The following is a 20,645-nucleotide window of genomic DNA, read 5'->3' as shown; positions in this document are numbered from 1 at the left end:
GAGATGTCCTGCTGCATACCTTGCTGGACTAGCATTACTGAAAGAAATAGCTTAGCTTTAGCCTAATCGATTGTATCCAGCCGATAATGAAAACTGGTACTAGAAATGTACATACATGGTGGCTTTAATTAAAGTGCAGCTACTCACGGATGTCCAGTGTGCACTGTAATTATCCTACGGCAGCAAAACTTGATAGATGCGCTAATGCTTTTGAAATGCGGTAGGCAGCTGGTGTGAGTGAAAAGGCACTGAGCCATAATTTATGAACATTTATAAAAACACTAATTAATTTATTTTTAAAAAGCGAAAATCCGAGAATAATGTTAACAAATTGCCTCCAGAATTGAAAAGACTAAATTTCAGTAACACAACTGATAACAAACACCTCAAATCGGCCACATTATAAAATCACATATTAAATGCAGTAAAAATACATTTAAATTACAAACAGCAAAATATATGATCAAATAAATATGTCCCAAATATCAACCATCGGCTATTACCAGTAATTATCAAAATGCCATTGCCTTCAAAATAGCCAAAATGAGTGACAAATGTGGTTCACATTTATGATGATAGAGGCGGTGGCAGAGGCAACGTCAGTAGCAAAATTCTTCCTTCTCTGCTAATGCAGGACGGCGGTTGCCACTGCCACAGTACTAGAAACCTTCTTAAAAATTTCAATCTTGGTACACAGGCAGTTAAAAAGAGATACAATCATCTATCCGCGATTTCTCGTAAAATCCAGCGCCAACCGACAAACGATTTCTTAGAGAGCACCAAGAGATGTAATGAAGATTACTCGTAGTCTGAAACCCACGGGCATCATCCAGCAAACGCCACCGCGTCCAGTACTTGCAAAGGTCAGACCGGACTCCAACCCGGCACCACATTGGACATAAACTGCTTGCAACTTTAGTAGCAGAGGACACGCCTAATACTGTGCGTCCCGCCGAAGTAGCTTTTAACGAGCAATGTTCGGCTGCGACAACACTCGGTCCTGCCGAACCCGCAGTGAGTAAAGGCATCACTCTGCCAACGGGCCACGGCAGACACTTGGCCACAACACGCCGCCTCACGTGCACTCCTCGCCGCCCGTGTCAGACTCTCCTTTTCTCCAGGTCGCAGCAGCCCTTAACTACCTTCTCCTCCGACCTGCCCTCTACCGGCGACAGTAACGCTCCATGCACTCTTGCAGCCAGAAGGATTCCAAATCCGCCGGAATTACGCGAAACTAAACGCGAGCGCAAGGCACAGCTGTGACTCGGTTGGTTGGTTGGTTGGTTTTGGGAAAGGAGACCAGACAGCGAGGTCATCGGTCCCATCGGATTAGGGAAGGATGGGGAAGGAAGTCGGCCGTGCCCTTTCAGAGGAACCATCCCGGCATTTGCCTGGAGTGATTTAGGGAAATAACGGAAAACCTAAATCAGGATGGCCGGACGCGGGATTGAACCGTCGTCCTCCCGAATGCGCTGTGACTCGGAACCCAGTTAAGCTGGAAAACAAATTAGTTCCAACTGCGGCCACCAGATGCAAATCTGGCGCTGTGTACTGTTTGTATGACGATATGACATCCACACTGTCATTTGACAAGCCATAGCACGAGTGAACGGTATGGCTAGCGAGAAGACATATCGAGTACTTTTAGCGAAAATCTTTTACATGATCGGTAGCAATTACAATGCTGCATTAAGAGAGTAACGTCGACTGAAAGGTCTGACGAGTGTCCTGATGTCGTTAAGCGGTTTAAAGGAAATGATAATGAAATCCGAAAACACGGGTCAGCTTGTGTGACTCCTGGAAGAGGTAGGCGCCCTATCCCAGTGGAAGTTACTGACGAGGCAGCTGTTGCTGTAAATAACCATGCAGCACGTTCCCCGGATATTGCTGCTGGTCGTGCAGTGTCACGAGAATTGTCCATCCCATAGTCAACAGTGCGGAAAGTTTTGCAGTCTATTTTACACTTGTGCCTGCACAAGATCCAGGCGGTGCACCAATTGCAAAATCATTATCCGCAGCAACTTTCTGAATTTGCTCTTCTGTGTCACGGATCGAAATTGATAACACGTGGCCGGACAATATTCTATGCAGTGACGAAGCACATTTTACAGGGTGCAGTGAGTGAGTACGCAAAACTACCAAATTTGGGGTACTCTTAAACCGTGTGCTGTGCACACAGAACCATTTCACTCGCAGTATGTAACTGTGCTGTGTGAATTCACAAGCACCTTTATTTCTCGGTCCGAAGACTATACGCCCACAGCTCCTGTCCTTTGTACCGTGACATCTGCACGTCATTGAGACCTCCTTGCACAGCATGTGATACCTGCATGGGAAGAGCGCAACTGTATAGAAACCACTGTTTTCATATAAGATGGGCCAAGAAAGATCTGCTTAATGCAACCTTCCACGGATGTTATATCTCTGAAGGTTTTCCAGATGCATGGTCTGCAAGACCACCTCATCAAAAAAAAATAACAACCAGGAGTCCCTGAATTACAAAAGTATTATTTTTCAAATAATCGTCGTCGTATTGTAAAACAAGAAATATAATTTTATTTCTAACACTTCTCAATATTAAACAACTTTTTCATACGTAACTAACCTGTTGGTCGAAATTTCATAGTAGTCACAACTGAAATAATTTTTTCTTGGGTGTATAAAACAGTATGCATCATTCAATTATTATTTTTCGTAAACATTTTAAATGGGTTTATTTCCATCAACGATAAGAAATGTTAGGCCACATAATAAAAAGTATTGACTCATTCCATAAAACTTGATGTGATAATGACCAAGAAAGATTGACTATACTTTTACAGACAAACGTTTTATTTAAAATTCCTTTTTTTTATTTCATCGTCAGAACGTAATGGTATGACACCGGATATAGCATCAAGCTGCGTATTGTAAACGGTGACGTGATGAAACCGTGCAGGGTTAAGTATAGCTTTCAGCGATCGCCAGATCTCCGTGGCGTACATGTGAGAAGTAAAAACATAGAAAGAAGCTGTTTTCAATTTGCATTAAACATAAATATTGTCGTAATAAACTAATTATATTAAATACACACAGTAACAAACATCATGAAAGCCGCTGATACCCTCTGCGTTGAGCAACCGTAAGTTTCTTTCTCCTCAGCGGCAAAGTTCAGTGTGATCTTGTGCAATTTCTGTATAACTACACTGGGTCGCAGAGTATTTGTGGTGTGCACATTTTGGTTTCATAGGTTAGCAAACGCTTGGTTATAAACGCCTCTACATGATAGATGAGCTCGTGCTGTTCATATTCGGAGAGATGAGTAGAACACCGATTGCAGTTAAGAGGAGCAATGTTGGTACTCTCGGGTTAGAGACTTCGTCAGCTGCAAGAACTATGAGATGAGATCGCATAATTTCTCTCGCGTATTACTGGTAATATTGACCAAGTAGTACTAGGAACAAAAACGTCGCCAAAATTAGAAGTGAACGCCAACTCAATCTTACATTCGACGAGAAATATATGTCACAAATGTAGGTAAGATTCCTATGACAGTGACATATATGTTGCCACAAAGAAGACTTTCATACCTAGAAAAGTTTTTACGGACTCTGTGTATGAAATAATTTATTTCTTATGAACATTAAAGTTATATTAAACATTGTAGTCATTTTTCTGTTTTTGAGTCCTAGCGGCATACTGTTACTGGAGAAACTTCAGAATATCATCACGAATATATCTAATGATGCATCTGAAGTCAACGGAAGACGGAAATATTAACGTCTTCATTTACAAATGGATTCACACTTGAGAACTGTTTTACAGGGCTAGTTTTTTAACCACCGCGTCACTCACAAACTGACGACTTTGGATTATCAATCCGATTAAATGAGACTATTCAAGAATATTAGGTGCGAATTACACTTTCAGGCTGGAATAATAGAGAGAAGGTTCAACTTACCACCTATATACACTGGGATATTCAACATGTTAGATCATGTGGAGTTTACGACAAATCGTGTCATATTGCATTAAACCTCTTGTTCGAAAACGATCTCGAGCAGATAGAGAACTGACGCGCGAGAGTGACGGATATCCTGGTATGAAACAGAATTTGATTTAGCAGAGAATGCAATCAGTTACCGCAAGTCTTCAAGCCAGTAGTTACTGGCGTAATGTTTAAAGACAAGAACACATTCAGCTCCAAGGTAAAACTGCAGTGGCTCCATGTAAAAACTCAAAGGTATTGTATGACGCACAATGGAGCAAGGTCGTCAATGATGTGAAACTCACTTTCCATATTGGTACGTTGCACATATCGAGCAACTAATCGACTTTATTCTGTACACTCATTACTAAATACACTTTCACGTACACTTTCAATTTTTTGTCTGGCACGTATTGTCCCGGAATTAAATTACACTGTCTAACGAAACAAGTTCTGCACCAAAACGGTATGGTCGGATGTTAATGAAACTTCGTGAGCATACGGACTATTGGTGGCTATGTAAATGCTTAAAGTTGTAATTCTCTGTGAATAGCAGAGCGGCCAAAGGGTGTGTTAGTGTTGTTCGTGTTTATTGTTGTTACGAGGCCTGGTTGGGTATTTAAGGAACTGAAAAGCTTCAGACGTTGCTCGATGTTTCTGAAGGACAGGAAGATGCGTGTGGTACAGCGTTATCAGTGCCTGACAGAGTCTGTAAGGGGCCTCGTTGCGGTCTCCATTCGATCGGTTGGGCGAATCGTGCAATAACCAGATACGTGGCGCGTTCGAATGTGAGGGTGTCCCGATATTGGACTGCATGGGAACATGGGGGCAATCACATCAGTCGTCAAAGTTCATCATACTCGTAAGGGAACGGGTGCCTAGCATCTAAGGCTACTGTTGGTTCTTTCCGAAGACCGCTAGAAATAGATGGGGTCCCGGAACAGCTGTCGATGTGCAGCATCGGTCCGAGGACTGACCGGAATCCTTTGATATAGAGCAAAGTGGAGGATCTAATCTAAATAGCTGTGGTCAGCTCCGGAGCAGTACCCTCGACACGCTTTATCGAGTAAACGTGTATAAGTTTCCTTGAGTAGATGAAACGTACAGAGCCGGTTTGGCTGGCAGAATACGTCGACCATGCAGATGGTTTTCTTTTTAATTTAGGCAACTACAATCGCAGACAGAAACTCGTCATCACGTAAACCCAATGAACAAACACGGAAAGTCTTATTATTAAAATACTACTTAGTAGCTGCTGAAGCATTCGTAGTAAACTCTTACAATTGACTTACTTCCAAAGCAGCTGTCGTCCAAGCATAATATTACAAACAGAGAATTCGTTCAAAACCCGAAAATCCAAATTAAGAATTTTTCCATAACATATGAGGTATATATCGTAAAGATACCTTGTACTAAAAAAGAAGTGAAGAGTACATAATTACTATCAGAAGCATTAGGTCCAGCAAGGTTCAAAATGAGTAAAACTACGTAGTCGGATGTATTTACCGGCCACCAGATTCATACGAATCATACATCCATTCAGGGACAGCGTACATGCGGTAGCATAGAAATGTGTCAGTCATAGAGTAGTACTATTTGACGATAGAGTAGTACTATTTGACGATAGAGTAGTACTATTTGACGACTTACTGTACATTTTTCTAATATCAAATGTGCAAACATACATTACCATCGGTAATAAAAGTTTTGCGAAGTAATACTAAATGCATTATCATCTACATCTCTCTGAAAAACTGGTCTGACAAGATAAATATGAGCCGGCCGTAGTGGCCGAGCGGTTAAAGGCGCTACAGTCTGGAACCGCACGACCGCTACGGTCGCAGGTTCAAATCCTGCCTCGGGCATGGATGTGTGTGATGTCCTTAGGTTCGTTAGGTTTAAGTAGTTCTAAGTTCTAGGGGACTTATGACCACAGCAGTTGAGTCCCATAGTGCTCAGAGCCATTTCAACCATTTGATAAATATGACACAAATATAGTCCTCTTGGCTGCAGGCAGACCCAGTCATAGTTAGTTGCATATTCCATAGATCATCTGAACGATTCTTTTACTCAAATGGTGTGGAACGAATCAGTTTACTGGATATGTGTAAATGATTAGTATTGACAATAATGAACTTATTTAGCCCTACTCATGCAACTATACTTAAAAAAATAGTTTTTAGCGACGAAGGTCAGCAAAGGCTAAAAAATTTCATGCTTGGAGATAATTTACATTTGGTAGTACGAAAAATCAGTTACATTCTACACAAAATACGAACTGAGAACATGTATTTTATATCTGTCAAACGTTAACGAGTTGTTAATTATTACCATCGTCCCCTCTGCTTCGTGATTAGATCTCCAACATACCATAAATAGCGGTGTAGATAAGTGCAAGGTGAGATGATAAGAAGTAAACATGTATCTTAGTTTAGTGGAAGCATTTGACTGCTGTGAAATCAGGTATAGCTAAAAGAGAATATCAGAAAAATAATAAAGAAAATTTACTGACAGCTGAAATAACTGTGGAAAGGACTACGCATAAAGCCGATAATAATTTATAATACTGGTGATATATGTATGACGTTATCCTAGAAACTACTTCTTTTACGTCAGTTAACGATTCCTGTCCTCCTAGTCTCTCATTCATCTCAAGAAAGACATCATTTCGGCAAGGGCTGATCCGTTACAGAAATTATTTAACCTAAATGAACAGCATTTCACTCGTAATTCTTGACGTCTTGGTGCACGATTGGAACAAAACAGTCGTTTTATGGGCCTATCTAGTGACACAACCGAAGATATAATGAAATATCGAATTCGGCATTTAAAAATGAATTCACTTGTGAGAACGCCTCTACCAAGCCAATGTTTAACCGCTGAACACACTCGCAAACGAACCATTTAGAAGTAATGATTTCCGATAATTGCGAATATTGTAGAGCGAACAAGACACCTGGTTCTGAGGAATTCCCATCCGATTTTACAGCGGTTATACTGCGGAATTAAACCCTTTTCCTCGCTCGTTTTCGTCCATAATCTGTAGCGCAGCGAACAGCCCCGCGTGAAAAGGGCGGAGGTCACTCTCATTTATCTGATAAGGTTAAAAATCTGATGTACAAAATTACGGACCAATATCTCTAATGTCTGTAACGTTCTGTCCGTTACAGGATCATAGAGAATGTTGTAAGTTAAAACATCATAACATTTCAAAAGAACACCACTAGCGTGAAATCTTCCTCGTAGTGGACCAAGGCGATTATGTCAATCGTGTGAGATTCCCGGAATAATTCTGTAATGAACAACACACTTGCCCAATAACAAAGACGCAGTCGTATAGAGTATCTCAGATATAAGATTTTCTCAAAGAATGTTTGGCTTGCAGCACGCAGTTCGTTGCTCTGGACTTCGAATGGATGAAGGAAACGTGTTAGTACTGCTAACGTTCTCAGCTAGGGTCTACAGCAGTCTGATACCGTACTGACGACGTTGTTGTCTTTAGGAAGAGTATGGCCGTTGGACGGTCGCTTGGAGAAGCAGAACCATTTAGGGAGTACCTCTGCTGGCGAACTGAATAGTATCTCCCTTTGTATGTGAATAAACACAAGATAATGCCCACGAATAGAATAAAGAACCGAATAGTATCAGATTTATCAGATTATATGATTAGCGGTGAACATCGTTTAAATATTTCGCTAATAGCAGGAAGCTAAAGTAGAGAAGTTGCATAGAAGGTTGATATTAACTGTGGGGGATGGGCAGGGGGAAAGGGCGACAAAAAAACGAAAACGACACGCTACAAAGGAATTATCCGAATGGGACGGAAATCGATAGATGTGATGTACCTGTACAGTCAAACAAATGATTACAACTACAGAAAAATTGGATGAATTATTCAGGAGAAAGAGCTTCATAAATTTAGCAAGTCAATAACACGTTGTTCCCCATCTGGCCCTCATGCAAGCTGTTTTCCGGCTTTGCATTGTTGATACAGTTGTTGGATGTCGTCCTGAGGCATATCGTGCCGAATTCTGTCTAATTGGTGGGTTAGATCGCCAAAATATCGAGTTAGTTGGAGGGCCCTGCCCATAATCCCCCAAACATTCTCAAACGAGGGAGACCCAAGCGATTTTTCTGGCCAAGATACGGTTTGGCAAGCACGAAGACAACAGTACAAACTCTCGGGCGGGACTTATCTTCCTGAAATGTAAGCCTAGTATGGTTTGCATCGAAGTGTAACAGTAAAACAGAAACGCAGAAAATCGTCTACGTATTGCTAAGGCGGCCGCGGATGGGAACCAGAAGGGTCCTGATATGAAATGGCACCCTAAACCGTCACTCTTGGTCGTCGGGCCTTGTGGCCGGCGACAATCACTATCCAAGGCACCGCCAAACACGTCTTTGGCTTGGAGTCTCACTGACTGGAATAGAATTGTCTTCAGTGATGCGTCCCATTTCGAAATGAGCAACGACAAGCAACGGAGACGGGCAGGAGGCGCCCCGGATAGCAAAGGGATACAGACTTAACTGTCGCCCGCCATACAACCCCATGACTAAGACGGATGCTCTGGGATGCCATTTCTTTTCATATAACGCCCCTTCGGTTAACATCTGCGCACCTCTAAAGCACGGATGTACGCCGACGATATTCTACTTTCAGTTTTGATGCTCTTCATGCAAGTCATCCTGGGATTACACGTCAGCAAGATAATTTCCGCCCGCATACGTCGAGAGTTTGCACTGCTTAGTCTTCGTGCTTGCCATACCCTACATTGGCCAGCAAGGTTGCCGGATCTCTCCCCAGTTGAGAATGTTTGGAGCATTATGGGCAGTGACCTCCAACCAACTTCGGATTTTGATGATCTAACTTGCCAGCTGGACAGAATTTGGCACGTTTTCCAACAAATCTATCAATCAATGCCACGCCGAATAACTGCATGCATAAGGGGCAGACATGGACTAACGCGTTACTGATTTTCTCAAATTGTAAAGCTCTTTATCTTGAATAAATCGTCGAGTTTTTCTGAAGTTGTAATCATTTGATGGTCTGTACATATACATCACATCACCGATTTCCGTCCTACTCAGATAATCCCGGCGTGGTGCGGTTTTTTGAGTGTATTTAGAGGGAAGACATAGGAAAGAAGTTGAATCGGAAATTTATATTAATTGGGGTTGGAGGGGGGAGGGGAAGGCGCATACTTTAATGGAACTCCATACAAGACGCTAGTCTGACTTACAGTGAAGGCCCAGCGTCTGGAGAACTTGTCTAGTAGACTAAATAGAAGACATTGATGGAATACTACGAGGGGTTTCTAGTGTCGGACATACAGAAAACAATAGTGCATTCAGAAGAACGACGAAGCTATTCTTTCGTAACCTTATCGGGCAGATTTAAAGAACCTGTAATGAAGCAATATACGCTGCCTACGAAAGTTTCATACACTTACAGGTAGCGCAGAACATTGACAACATTGACACAGCGATGTGCTCATAGAAACTTCTGTGGGCATTTTCATATAAACTCATTATAATAACAAGGAAGCCATTGAAAATCATGCAACGGAAACATCAGACCACAGTACTCACACACACCTATTACAGCCGTCTACAAGTATCAGAAATACATACCACACTTCGACAAGGGAATATGCTACACGTAACACACAGATCACACGTCGCCAAGGAGAGGTACGACAACGATTTCAATTAGGCAGCTGAACCTACCCGTCGGGGTCTCCCAGCCAAACATGCCATACAAATTTACATTTATCTCCCACCTCCGATTACTTCCTCTTTCCTTTCTACAATTCTGTATTCATTTCTCTTGTATATATCTTGCATATGTTCCTTCCATCTTTCAACTTTCCCATCTTTGCTTAGTACTGCCTTGCCATCTGAGCTCTTGATATTCATACAGCTGCTTTTCTTTTCTAAAGAATGTCCATAATTTTCCTATAAGGATGGTACATAATTTTTCTTTATTAATGCAGGCTATTACAGCCTTGCATTAGTCCTCTAGCCGCATTTGCTTAGCTATCTTGCACTTTCCGTCAATATTATTTCACGGATAGGTTTGAAATACCCTATATACGAGGGCCTGCTGAAAAGAAATGCCACTGATTGCTTTATGTTAAAACTCTAAAAGCTTTGTAAATGAAACAAATGTTATTAACATTCTGCATTTTCGTTCTTCTTGTCTACAAATTTATTTTTCATTAGAGTATCTTCGGTGACGAACACATTTCTCCCAACAGGAGACCAGTTTGTTGTTACGCTCACTGTAGAATCTTTTACCTTTTTCATGGAGCAGCAACCTCACCTCTGCATTCACCGACTCATCACTATCAAAGTGAAATAATCGGAAATGTTATTTAAGTTCTGGAAACAGGTGAAATCTGATGGGTCTAAATCGGGACTGTGTGGAGGATGATCGATGGCAGTGAACCCAAGGCGTCGGATTGCTGTAGATGTCGCAGTGCTCGTGAGTAATCTTCCATTGTCATGTTGAAGAAGAGGGTGCTCCATGCGTGGACGAACTTATTGAATTCGAAACTTCATTACAGTGCGCTGTTTCTCACGCACCTACATATTAACGTTACACACTGCCATGCTACACGCTACAATTCGAAGTCCTCTAGCGGCAAATGCATGCAAATTTATAAGACACGAATAGAGATACAGAATATCAACATGGTTTGTTTTATTTAAAAAGCTTTAGCAATTTTCACATAACAAATTCTGAGGCATTTTTAAGCATGCCCTCGTATTATGACGAAGTCAGATACAGCCTTCAGTTGACGAATTGCTACGTAATGTTGTTTGCATTTTACTATCCCCTTTTCTTTTATTTTAAACAGATCTTTTCTTTCATTTTACACAGATCAACTGGTGATGACCTGGTAATTAGTCGAAACTGGAATTGAAAATGCTTGTTGACTTGAGGCAAATATAATGGATTTACAAGACGGTTATTGAGCTTCCCAGAAGTAGTATGCCTGTTCTGTGCACAAAGTACACTGCCTTAAAAAATTAGTATAGAGATTTCCAATTCACTCAAGATTTTATGTTGTAACTGCACATACAAAGAACATGAATGATCACATTTAAAGATCAGTAGCATAAGCGATTCTGAGGCGCCCGATATCGACCCATGCTGAAAGACTCATGTTAGTACGTGGTGTAGCCTCCACGGGAAGCGATGCAGGAGATGACTCTGGCATCCAGTCGATCGCACAGATAGTGAATACTGTCCTGCGATACGTTAGGTCAGGCCTGTTCACATAGTTCCGTAAGAGTTGTTGGTTGACGAGAAGCACGAATCATTTTTCGACCCAACATAAACCACATTTACTCTCTTGGTAACAAGACCGGAGATCGTTCTGGACAGGGAAGTTGTTGCACGTCTTACAGAGCACGTTGGCTTTCACGAGCAGTTTGTGGGCAAGCATTATCCTGTTGGAACAACACATCGCCTTCCTGTTCCAAGAACGGCAAAAGAACGAGTCTAACAGCGTTCTGCAAGTACCGAGCGCTGGTTAGCGTCCCCTTTAGCAACACCAAAGGTGAAAGAAGGTTATAGCTCATCGCACCCCATACAGTAAGGCCTGGGGCGGGACGAAGCACTCTACGGCACAGCGCTCATGAGGTACAAGCGGTCCGCGCAAACGACCTTCACCTGTGTAGATGCAGAATCTGATTTTAGGGATGAAGATGATCGTTCCTTTTACCAATTGGTCATCTGATGGCACCAGCCGAGCATTCCACGTCATTGCCGTGGTGTGATCGGAAGGCGAGTGAGAGATGTGCAAGCACGTAGTCCTAGTGCTAATAACCGGTTCGCAACACTTCATGTTCGTCTGGGCTCATAAGAGTTTTTATCTGTGCTGTGGTAGCTGTACGATCTGCCACTTACCCTTACAATAAGACGATGCTGGTGGGCGTCTGTGTTGAGTGGACGTCGAGAAGCTAACGTACGGATTTGAGAACGTTCACGTGACCACTGATACAAGCATCATTCCACAACCGACGCAGCACTTACAACTTGTGTGGCAATTCTCCGAAAGGATCATCCTACCACTCGGAGTACCACAATTTGGTCCCTTTCAAATTTGCTCAGTTGGCTGTAGAAAACAAGAGTGCGTGTCTGTCATAGTTCCCTGCTTGCTTTACACGTTTGCACCATACTGAGCCATCTGGCTGTGAGCATTCTCTATGAGAGGGGTAGACACATGTACATCTACATCTACGTGACTACTCTGCTATTCACAATGAAGTGCCTGGCAGAGGGTTCAATGTGTTGTGACTTGGCAAGACACCCAAGCCACTATGAGGTAGCCGAAAGGCACGCGTTTAAGCTCACGCAGGCTGGCGTGAGGTCTGGAACAGTTAAAGGACTTGAGTCTAGTAAAAAAAAGTACGTAGCTTCTGGAATACTTAACTTTAATCCATAATTGGTAAACATCGGTCTGACGGTACATGCATCACAAGATAAATAGCAAATGATAATGGCGCCTTGCTAGGTCGTAGCAAATGACGTAGCTGAAGGCTATGCTAACTATCGTGTCGGCAAATGAGAGCGAAATTTGTCAGTGAACCATCGCTAGCAAAGTCGGCTGTACAACTGGGGCGAGTGCTAGGAAGTGTCTCTAGACCTGCCGTGTGGCGGCGCTCGGTTTGCAATCACTGATAGTGGCGACACGCGGGTCCGACGTATACTAACGGATCGCGGTCGATTTAAAGGCTACCACCTAGCAAGTGTGGTGTCTGGCGGTGACACCACACAGTGAACCACCTTCAAGCTGTCTCTCTACTGTTCCGCACTCGAACGGTACACGGGAAAAACGAGCACTTAAATTTTTTTGTGCGAGCCCTGATTTCTCTTGTTTTATCGTGGTGATCATTTCTCCCTATGTAGGTTGGTGCCAACAGAATGTTTTATAAATCGGAGGAGAAAACTGGTGATTGAAATTTCATGAGAAGATCCCGTCGCAAAGAAAAACGCCTTTGTTTTAATGATTGCCATTCCAATTCACGTATCATGTCTGTGACACTATCTCCCCTATTTCGCGATAATACAAAACGAGCTGCCCTTCTTTCTACTTTTTCGATGTCATCCGTCAGTCCCACCTGATGCGGATCCCACACCACACAGCAATACTCCAGAACAGGGCGGTCAAGCGTGGTGTAAGCAGTCTCTTTAGAAGACCTGTTGCACCTTCTAAGTGTTCTGCCGATGAATCGCAGACTTTGGTTTGCTCTACCCACAATATTATCTATATGATCGTTCCAATTCAGGTTCTTTGTAATTGTAACCCCTAAGTATTTAGTTGAATCTACAGTCTTCAGATTTGTGTGACTTATGGCGTAATCGAAATTTAGCTAATTTCTTTTAGTACTCATGTGAATAACTACGCACTTTTCATTATTCAGGGTCAATTGCCACTTTTCGCACCATACAATATCTTCTCTAAATCATTTTGCAAGTCATTTTGATCATCTGATGACTTTACAAGACGGTAAATGACAGCATCATCTGCAAACAATCTAAGACGGCTACTCAGATTGTCTCCTATGTCGGTAATATAGATCAGGAACAATAGAGGGCCTATAACACTTCCTACGGGAACGCCGGATATTACTTCTGGGATACGTACTGGGGGAAGACGTTGAAACAATTATCAATACATCTTCTATCCCGCAGGTGGCATATGCCGTCTTCGGATCAAAATCGACTTCGTCCTTCCATGAGCATTAACTTTCCCCGGCGGTGTATTTGCGAAAATGTATAAGATAAACAGAAAGTATAAGTATGTGCAGCTCGCAAGAAATTTCTGTCCTGCATATTTCGTGGCCTGTCTAGTTTTTTTTCCTAGACGCGCGCCGCATTTACAACAGAGGTACCTACAAGAACGGTGGTCTCTGCCATTTGTGCAGGGTTCCTGAAAACGGGCGCGATGGGCAGCGCGCAGGGCAACTTCGGGCTGATGGACGTGGTGGCGGCGCTGCACTGGCTGCGCGAGAACCTGCCCGCGTTCGGCGGGGACCCGGCGCGCGTCACGCTGCTGGGGCACGGCTCCGGCGCGGCGCTCGCCAACCTCGTCGCCGTCTCCTCCGTCGCCAAGGGTGAGTATCCCACTGCCTGTGCGCTCTTTTGCTTTCTCACTGCCTTCCGCATCCTGCACTGGCCCTCATAAACACCGCGTCATACTCGTCCTAATGCTCGGTTCTGTTTCCATCACGACACTTTTACTCCTGAAATGTGCTTTTGCAGGACAGAGCGGATCAGGTTGCGGAAAGGGGCCAAGGTCAATTACTGTTATTTATACAAAAACTCACACAATTTTATTCCTCAAACCAATGCACAGTTTTCTCTTTAAAACAACAAAGAACAGTTTACGGCTGAGGGCCCAAGTAACTTCTCCAGAATAAGTTCAAATGATTGCTTTTAAAACATCAGGAACGGCTAAAGGTCGAAATAATATTTCAGATCAGCTAAGAAAATTCTTTATAAGCCAAGCATTTACAAATTCCAGCTAAAGGCCATATTAAGGAAAATTCAAGTTAATTCTTCGGTTCAAAGCCTAAAAAAATTTATTTACATAATAAAAGACAGGCTTTAAAGATAAGCTTTTCCACAGTACACCAGAAACACATCTTAAGAAAACTTGATGTATCTTGACGACTGGAGGCCCAAACACTTACTCAACAATAATCGTAGACAACTTTAAGATACTTACAGAACAAGACTGAAGGCCGTTTCAAGATTTCAAGATAATTAAAGAGAAACCTTACAGACAAGGATTTACATGTTAAAACCACAGGTTCTGAAACAAACGCGGCTGAAGGCCTAATCAGAGCAACAAGAATTTTATAAAAATCAGGGCTGAAGGCCTATTCTTAAAATAGTTGTCATGAAGTTCGGCTGAATGCCATATACTAAACATAAGACAGACAATATAAATACACAGCTGAAGGCCTGGCACATTTCCTGCGACCAAATAAAATGACAATCACAAACTACAAACAGTGGAGCTCGGAAGTGTTCCAAGGGTCGGCCTGGGGAGGAAACTAACCACACTTAACGTGAGACAGGCAGCCAAGCGTAACACTAAACAATCGGGTTGCAACACACAACCAAGGGACAGCTGAAGAACGAACCAACAACCTAAACAATTACCTCTGTCGCAACCGACCAAACTGCCTATTCCAGTACGCAGACAGCATTCATCTTCTCAGTGGAAATCACAGAAGCACACACAATTCGACGTAAACACACTTGCACAAGAACTCGAACAATCGTAAAAGCAGTCACTGTGGAGCAACAAGGACGAATCAATTCGACACACAGAGAGTTTCCACAAGCGGTCGACGACTAAATAGACCAAATACACGTCGTCCGATGAGACGACCGACCGAACGACCAACCAAGGTCGTTCCCACTCAAGTTACGTGTGTCGGCGACGGTCGGGCGAGTCTTGGCTGTCCGAAGCTGACTGCAGCTCCAACCCGACTGAACTCCATGTCTGTTCGGAACTCAGAGACACGGCGACCCGGGAACACTGGCTCGGACCCATCCATGTAGAGGTAACTCTTGCCCATTGGCCACGACAGCTCTGCACAACAAAGGAACCGACCCACGTCCGGCAAGACGACCAACCGACGAGGCCCAGAAACGGTCAAAAGACCCAATACACGCCGCCCCATCAGACCGACCAACGGTCGTCCCGCTCCAGTCTCCCTCCGTCGGACAGTTCACGTGTGTCGCCAGCGGTCGGCGAGCACCTCACTGGCGCTCCGTCCCCGACTTCACTGCTGCTGCGTCAGGACTGAACTCTCGACAGACGGCGACCCGGAAATACTAGCGGTCGCTCCAGAAATGCACTTATCGATATGCGCTGCTGCTGCCACTCCCGAGCAAGCAAACCAGCAACCTCGTGACGCCGGTAAATCGAATTAAAAGAAAATACGAGGTGACAGAACCACAAAAACAAGATAACGAGCGATAAACGGTATGACTGGGGACCACGCACGGCTCAACTCCGTGAATTTACTAGCCTGACAACAGTTCGGCTATTTGCCTTCGTCTTGGTTACTGAGCCAGTTCCGTTGACATAACCAGAAGTTATTGACGATGGGCCATCGTAATCTACAGCTTGTTCACGAGGTCCTGACCGAATTTTCGGGGATGTGCGGGCAACGGAAGGCACACGCTCCTCCTACAGGAGGCCAGTACGGGGGAGGGGAACAACCTATGCTTTCCTATCGCTGGGCTGCCGCTTTCTCGTTTGGCAAGACAATCGCTTCGTAATGGCTACGGGACACACAGATAGCGTACTGTTAGTTGCGCCAGTGTTGACAGAGACTGAGTAAAAACACTCGTGGCCTTAAGTGGGAATTAAGGAGAACTTTCCGCCCCTGGCAACAGGCCAGGCTGCAACAATCTTCATTTTCAGTCCGTATGGAGCCCCTCCAATCCTCATATCTGAATCTTCGCAAATTAAAACTTGTTACGTTCACACCACTCCTCTAGATCATTCAACAACGACGCTGGAAGACGAATTTCAGCTTCCCGAAAGAAGCAAGCACAATTAACGTTGTAACAAAGCATAGTAAATACAATCTGCTGGTAAGTATACTCTATAAATAATAAAGATCGTAATAGTCATCTGCGTTCCAGCAGTGTTTTACGTAATTAAAGTCATACCTTTCATTAAGTAAAAACAATACAAGGCATTGTATAACGTTATCCTTTACTGTTCTGTCTGGTCACAGTCCTATAGAGAAGTTTCGTACATTTGCGTTTCGAAGCCTTCTTGGCACTAAGTTTGGCGAATTGATTCCAACAGGCTCCCTACTTGCTCTGAAATTGTTCACCACTAAGAAACTTCGCAAGAAAACGGTAGATGGGAAATTATAAGTGACATTGCAGAATATGACAGTAATTTAATGCTTCATTCATTTGCATTGAAGGTATACGAAACTATTTAACAAACATAGAACTTTACTGGTGTTAAACTGTAAACCTTCAATCATTTGAGTAGTGGAAAACGCCATATTTGAATTTACTTGATCAGCTTGTCGATGTGATAGCGGTCCATTTCCTCTATAAGTTGTACCAAAAGGGCCATCTTTGTCTCCGAGACTAACACCCATCCAGTTACTTTAACCCCACGTGTTACGAGCAAGAACAACTCGTGATTTAACATGGCGCCTCAGAGAAGACAGCGTGCCTAGCCGTTGGCTGCGCACGTTACGTCAGCTGTGTGTGTGGCCTCCCCCTGCTCCTCTGGAGGGTCGACGCTCCACTTACGGCTGCCGTGGCTCTGTATCGCGTTCCACCCACTCTGGCCGCTCTTGCCTTCCTCTGACAAGGACAGCTTCTCCACTGGCTGTTTCACCTTTCTCCCTCCAACGAGAAACGTTCTGATTGTCTGTCCTTGACACTGCCTTCTCACTGAAATAAACTATGTCTTAACGTGCAACAGGGTGTTGCAAAAATGTGCAAGTTATTTCTCCGTGTAAATGAAATATGACAGTCTTATAGCAGGGGTGAAGGACAGGTAAAAACAATAGTAGTTAGTCTACGTTAGTCTCACGAGGGTCCGACCCTTCTCTCTCAATAAGACCATCCCTCACACTCACCCTCCGGACTTTTCCCACTCCCCAATCCTGCTCTCCACCCCCCCCCCCCCCCCCCGGATGTCAGACCTAGCCCACTTGTGCTACTTGACTTACCTGTTGTCTGTTTCAGTCTCCTTGATATTATAAGTACGTTTATGCCTGCTTCAGTCTCCTTGATGATTACGTAATTAGTGGTAGAAACCTTCATATAGCTAATTTCAGTTCATCCAAGATGTCGAATCTATGCCACTAGTGCTACTTTCAAAAAATTCAAGAGAGCGGAAACAGATGGTTGAATCAGCGTTTTTTTACTTCTTTATAAACCAATTACGCCGTAGCAGGCAGCCTCCGTGCCCACTCGCTTTCTGTCAAAGTTTCTGAGCTTACAAAATTCGCTGTTAACGTTACATGCAATTCTGAACGTGTCTGCATCTGCAATCCGTATAGTTACGACGTCGTTAAGTTTCATAGCATCAGTTGCTTAAAGATTTTTCATATTCACAGGAGAAAGAAACGTGCAAACTGCACAATACGTGATGTTATTTCTTTTCTTTTCGTTGTAGCATTTAATTTTTAACTTAATAAGATAAAGCTGTCAATATAGCCTCCGATGTTTTCTATGTCGCTCTTAGATTGGCAGTACATCAAAACCACTTCATTTTGGTAGGAAATGGGTAGACGACCGAGTACATAATACCGGGTGTGGAAAGAGATATGGTCTTACTGAATCAAAAGATGTGGCAACTGGTGAATTCTGATTGCAGACCGCATCTCGATGTATTCCTTAAGCTGGGACATCAGAGGTTAGCTCAAGTCCTTGAAGTGAAAAATGTGGTCTGCCTGCTCTTATTTCAGTGCCTACGCCCAATTCGATGTATTGTCTACATTTTCATTACAGTATAACTTAGGGATAACGTTTCAAATATTTATTCCCAAAATCTGGAGGTGATCGTTCCTGAAATCTACGTCCTCCTTTTCTAATTTAACTTCGAAGTCATTGAACATTTTATGGAATTTATACAATAGAATAATTTCCAGTCATACAACACGACGAATATTTGTTAATTTAATTCGTGTTCTGTATGTGTACTTGACAACATTGAATAAGAACACTAATCTCCAAAGTGATGTAATTGGCCTATTCAGATAAGTGAAATGGTCGAACGCTTGCAGGAAATTTTTTTCTTTTCAAATTAAATTTTTCTAGAAGAAGGGAGTGTGTAGCTAATGAGGAGAGAATCATGAAATCCTTTAAAGTGTTATTGCTTCTTCTCGATTACAAATGCGCATAGATTAATCATATTTCACAGAACTACATTTATTACATCAGTGCACGCATAGGACTACAAAGTTTTCATTTCGAAACAGCTATACGGCTTTAGAAGGTTTTATATTTTACGTGCATTCCCACGCACTCTTGAGATACTTTTTACAGTTCGTTTAGATTCACGGTTCTCAGTTACGTTTCACAAATGTTCAGTATGATCCCTCCGGACGTAAGACCAGCATCCAGGCGTAAGCCAAAGTAGTCCCGCAGTTTGGAGTTACTGAATTCATTATGTTGCTGTGACGCGTCACAGTTTTCCCGAAGTTGTTGGAAAGGTGTAAGGTGGCGAGAGAGGGCGGGAGTGCGGGGAGGGGGGGGGGGGGGCACGCACATAGATGCAGTATTTCAGAAACACCCACATACTATCGGATCAGAGAGCCGTGAAAGTTAAAAGATAGCGAGATCCGCACACCTACCGATCGTTGAGGCAGTTCATTGTTACTAAATGTTCTTATGAGTATGTGCTAGTGCAGTGGTGCTCCGTCTTGGGAAAAATTTAAGTTTTCTGCATCTTCTCGCGATTCTGGAACAGACGGATCTACAACATATCTAGGCTCGTGGTTCCTGTTACTGTCTTTTTTTTTTTTAAAAAAAAAAATAAGTACCTAAACTTTTCTCGAAAATGGCTCAAAACACTTGTAGCTTGATAGAGACGTTGCAGTGTTCCCCATATTCTTACTTTTGGGCGGTTCGCTTTTCCACTTAAATGGAATACAGCCATACAGCTGCATACTGTACATCTCCGTAGCCAGTATGAATTCATAATACCGTACACGTTGTTATTTACGCCATCAGGAATTTTAGCAACTGAATCACATATACTTTGAAACACAAACGTGGCCGTAAGACATGCCAGACACTCACGTGGCTAAAGGCCCCAATACACGCTTTGTCAGTTACACACTAAAACAAAACAAGCAGTCTACATTGCAACTAATATTTAATACAGCAGTGCCTAGATTGAACGTTTTCTGTACTGCTTAACAAGTTCGGTGTCGTTCCAATAGCTTCAAAAGTTACTAATCTGCCAGTTACGCCAGAAGAGCAGCAGCAGGCTGTGCTGAACGCCCCATACAGCTTCGTCTTAAACTAAGCCGGCAAACTGACGAGATCGTCTGTCAAGAGGTCCCCCAACGATGAAGATGGACTCGCAGTCCTGCCTTTAGTTATGTTCTTAGAGTGTAAGAAAAGACGAATGGAAAAATTTCAGGTGTGATGTAAAGAGTGGTTTCTGAAGTGAAAAACGTATTCACACTTGAATTTTCTTAAGAAACTGCACGATGACGTTAGAGGGACGATTACGTTAGAGGGGCGAATGTACAAACTTACAACGGTTGGCGTTGTTGGTACGTTAATTGAGAGAAAGAATACGGCATTTGCAAAATCTGACAATGTCCTTAAGAGAACAAATCCACCAATTTCAAACAGATATTATCCATCTTGATTGCATTACTTTTTTAAATAACCGGTTTCGATTGAGCATGAACCATCCTCAGATCTGAATGTATAGATTCCAAGATTAACCTGCCAACTATCATCAAATTCAAGCGCTACATCACATAATAAAATGTGGCGTAACCTGTGAATTTGCTGATAGCTAGAGCGGGTACTCTTGTAACCTATGCATTCAGATGGTTTATGTTGAATCGAAATGGGTCATTGAAAAAATATTGCAACCAATATGAATAATAAATCTGTTTAGAAAACGTGGGACGAGAAATATGACCT

Source organism: Schistocerca piceifrons, chromosome 1 (assembly GCF_021461385.2).
Source record: "Schistocerca piceifrons isolate TAMUIC-IGC-003096 chromosome 1, iqSchPice1.1, whole genome shotgun sequence".
NCBI classification, from domain to species: domain Eukaryota; kingdom Metazoa; phylum Arthropoda; class Insecta; order Orthoptera; family Acrididae; genus Schistocerca; species Schistocerca piceifrons.
Note: the sequence above shows the minus strand (reverse complement) of the source record.